We start from the raw sequence: 4,440 nt of genomic DNA, 5'->3' as shown, positions 1-4,440 counted from the left end.
CATCAAAGAGCAGCTAAACACAGAAGCTTCTGATCTGAACTTATTTTGAAGAAACCTCCTGGAAGTAACAAGACTAGTAGAAAGTTCAATAAAATAAAATATTTAAGAGAAAATAATGTGAATGCCTTAGCATACAGAATTTAGTCAAATGAAAATTTCTTAGTATTTAGAACTGGACACAGTAATTTTCAAACATGAGGAGAATCTTGCTTTCCAAACTAGAAGATGCAAGAAATAAAATGTGCATAAACTGTATGAGTGCATGAACTCTTCATATTAAGGATAAAAAATGGCTGATCTTCTAGTTTTGAGGGATTTGGGGAGTTTTGTGTCTTTATGTATTATAATATTTTGCTATGATATTGTAGTTTTTATATTATATCATCATTTACCAATGAAGGAACAGCTTCACTGTCCTAATGGTATGCCAAAAAAGGATGACACAAATCCCATCACTAATGTGAGGGGATGGTTGACATTATTCCCTGCATAACGCTTCCTCTATCTGCTTTTTCTTAGGAGGCTCACTAAATCTCTCTGTTAAAGACGGCATGACCCTGAGCAAAGTTTCATGGTAATTTTTTCTATCAGAAAATATCATACCTTAAAAAAAAAAGTCCCTTTATGCCATAGTAAAGCAGCTCATACAAGATGAAGTAGCCTTCACTGTGCAGATAGATGTTACATTAGTGGCTGTATGTTAGTCCTGTTTCTCAGGGACTAACACACTGTGTTTCTCACTCAGTGTTTCTCACTCTTGCATTTGGGGAATTCCTGGGTAACTTGGTAAACTGTGTTTTCAGTGGCTCCATACACCACATATTTGGCAACAACTGCAAGTCTTGACTTTTTCTTGCCAGATTGTATTACCTTTTTTCTAGAGTTATAGGGCTAGAGTAATAAATCTGGTTTGTCAGAAACTCTTAAGCCCTTCAATATGTCTTATCTTTTTGTTTGGTTGGTTTGCTTCCTTCCTTCAAGCACCCCCAATATACTTTCTATTTTTATTTGAGTGGAAAGGGGAATTTTAGAACATGCTTTTGTTAAAACGTGAGCCAAATAACTCCCATTTAATGCTTAAATATCTGAAGCCAAAGAATGGGCATAGGGATTGATATAATGTAACATCAATATAAACGGAAGAGCAGAGAGATTTGGAAGAAGATTCAAGAATTCCTCAAAGATGCCCATGTCTCCTAAGACACTATAGATGTAGTGAAGGAGAAAGACAAAATAAACAGAGCTTGAATACACAGAAAACCTCTTATAGCCTCATTAACTGAAACAAAAAGGAAATTCCTACCTACTTTTGAGAAGATGTTGAGTGAATTTTGGTGAATGTTTACAGTATTATGTCTGTTCACAATTCTATCTTTCTGAATTTGTGCTGAGAATTTGTGCTGAGAATTTAGGCCCTAATTGCCACAGATGTAGTAACCTCGTATCATGCAGGAAGAACAGAACATTATGGAGCCTTGTTTCAGCAACAGAAATGCCCATTAGAGACTGTTTCTTTCTGGAAGTGGTTTAGCTTAAAGAAGAATGTCTTCAGGCATGTACCAAGATCTTTTCTTATCAGAAACTCCTTTTTTGTAATGACAGAATTTAAACTAGAATGAGTGTCCAAAAGCTTTTAGTGGCTTATGCAAATTGAACCAAATCTTTTAGCACTTGTCCATTATTAAACCACACCATTAAAAACTATTTTACTTACAGAAAATTAAATCAAACAAACAGGATAATACTAAGTTTCAGGTGGCACTTAAAAGCCTTTCAAGTCCCAAGAAATAAAGCATCAAGAGGATTAGTTAGTCTTTTGGTGTCCCAAAGTATAAATGTATCAGCTTCATTAATATGAAAACATTTGGTAGGGAAAAAAAAAAAAAAAAAAACAGAAACAACACCAAACCCACAAACCCAAAGAATTAAAGTTTAGTATGCAAGTACTTTATCTCCCTAGGAGGTAGGAATGGAAATTGTTGAATGAAAGAAGAATAGCCCTTCCTGCATTCATTTTTGCAATGCATGTGTCAGGGGGATTCATGTTATTAAAAAAAACACAGGCGAAAATCATTTGATGTGACAGGTGCATGAGCTTCCACAGATCTGAAGGGATCTTTGCAGATTAAAGTATTTGGAGAAGATACAGATTAAAAGAATGTGTGGCGCTTTCATTTAGACATGGTAAAAAAGAGATAGTGACTTTGCCTAAAATACACTGGGGTAATGCATGATATTATGCAGTGCATGATATTATGCAGTATTTCTGGTGAGATAGAGCTATTGAAAAAATCAATCCTCTAGAATAGTAGTGTAATTAAGCACTTATAAAAAAGAAAAGATACAGACTTTTATTAGGGACTCAATAATTCACATCTATGAAAAATCTCAGATTTCTAAGCTGGGTAATTCAGTAAAGTCCATTAATATCCTCTGTGGAATCAAATATGGATTTATATAACCATGCATGTCATAAGAAATGGGCCAAATGGATTTAACACAATGGAATGTGTTTTAGAAGGCATTATAAGAAAATGCTTCCATTTTGATTACTGTTTTCCCAATATTAGCAAAAAAAAAAAAAAAAAAAAAGAAATCCAAAACCAAACCAACCAAACAAACAAACCAACCAACCAACCAAAACCAAATGAACAAACAAAACAAAACAAACAAACAAAAAAAAACCATGGGGCTCATTCTAACACAAAAGACATTTCAGCCATAAAACAGATTCTGTCTGCAAGGTGAAATAATTCATATGCAATAATACTTCTACAAGATATTTTCCTAGGTATAAAAGAACTGGTAAACAATACCAGTACACATATTTAGAAATGTAAAGGTTACAGAATAAACAATAAAAACAATGATGGTGATACCATGCCATTTCTGAAAGGCGTGCTCTTAGGAATAATCACGAGCAAAAAACGACACTGGAGATGACAAAACTGTGAGAATGCCTCACAATGTGCAAGATTCGTGACAACACCTGGAAAATTTTTGAGATCATCTGCAGTCCTCAGCTGATCAAAATTATTGAAGGAAGGGCACAGGTCATCAAATGTAAGGACTTTCAGGTGTTCATAAATGGATGATTAAATACACTAGTATCTTACACAACATGATATCATCGATTCTTAGTCAGAAATGTTGCAACTTGCTATCCTGCCTGAAAAAATGGCTTCAGTTGGAGCTCTGTCAGTCTGCTCCCTTAACTAAGTCTAATCACCATTCTTTCTTACTTTCAGCAGAACAGCTAAGAAGGACTGCAAAACAAGATGACCATAAAATACAGTATCTGTTGAAGACATTTTCTGTTCTGATCTCTTACATTTTTGGGTTAGAATTTTATGGATGCTTCCATGTTTAATTATAATCATGCATGGACTTTTCTCATAAAATCACTGTTTTTCCTGTAATGGTTCTCCAAGTTTCTTTATATAATTAATGTATCATTCCAGGACTAAATTTGAAAATTAGGGGTTAGCAGTGCTTGAGAGATTAGAAATAAATAATTTCTTAGTTCCTTTTTTGCTTTGCTTTTACAGTGCACATTATCACAAAGAACACTGCTGCAAATAGTGGTTGAGAAGCAGAATTGTGACAAGAGGAAGGTAGCTGGAACCTTCTTTCCGTTCTCTCAGTCTGCAAGTTTGCATCTCAGAAATACTCCCTGCTTGCTGAAATCCAAACGTGTTATATGGGAACAAGTCTGGTGGCCTGCAACACATTTTTTCCCTTGGTTCTTGGGAGTCAGCCTGTTAATTTGCATCTCTCCATTGCAACTGAGACTGGGAAAAATGTTTCTAAGATTTAAGAGAAGAATACTTTTCATTTTCCACATTTCAATTGTCGTGTATTTCATGGGACATAAGATAGATTTTCATCATTCAAAAGTGGAGTGATCTTGTTCTTACTGAAAATCATGACGTTGAGATCATGATATATGATGGGAATCCTAAAAAGCTTTGTTCTACAAGAGATGCTGAAGTGCAACCATAAGGAAAAACTGAATCCTTCAGTTCTGATCCTCTTTTCTTGCCTTTTCAGGTTTCAAACCTACCATCTATTCCTTCTCTTTTCATTTGCTCCTTAACCACCCAGTTAATAACATTTCCCTTTTCTGTCAAAATGCAGGTCATAGGGGTTGAGTCAACTATGCACTTTCTTATCATGAAGTTTCTGTTAGGAATTGGGATGCAAACCTACGCATAGAAGGAATTTGAAACCACACATGGAAAACAGGTAAGACTATGAATGAGCTTGCGTGTATGCAATATAAAAATACTGCTTAGTCTCTTTGAGGACTAATAGCAGAATTTCTTCTGTTCTTCCATCTCCAGACCACTTCACTATAGCATCATTTCACTTCTATTTTATATATTTACTTTTTATAGTTGTATTATTGCCCTTTCCTTTCTAGCTCCATGGGCCATATGA

At 34.9% G+C, this 4,440-nt stretch overlaps 1 long non-coding RNA gene across 1 annotated transcript; it reads left to right on the top strand.

Annotated features, from left to right (window-relative positions):
• Positions 1 to 3,219: 3,219 nt before the first annotated feature.
• On the top strand, positions 3,220 to 4,132 carry LOC311432575. Its single transcript, XR_014690142.1, has 2 exons — positions 3,220 to 3,339; positions 3,549 to 4,132. It is a non-coding gene; the product is annotated as an uncharacterized lncRNA (long non-coding RNA).
• Positions 4,133 to 4,440: the final 308 nt, after the last annotated feature.

The sequence above is a fragment of the Aythya ferina genome (genome assembly GCF_964211825.1).
Source record: "Aythya ferina genome assembly, chromosome: 2".
Classification (NCBI taxonomy): Eukaryota; Metazoa; Chordata; class Aves; order Anseriformes; family Anatidae; genus Aythya; species Aythya ferina.
Note: the sequence above shows the minus strand (reverse complement) of the source record. Positions and strands in the feature narration are given on the sequence as shown.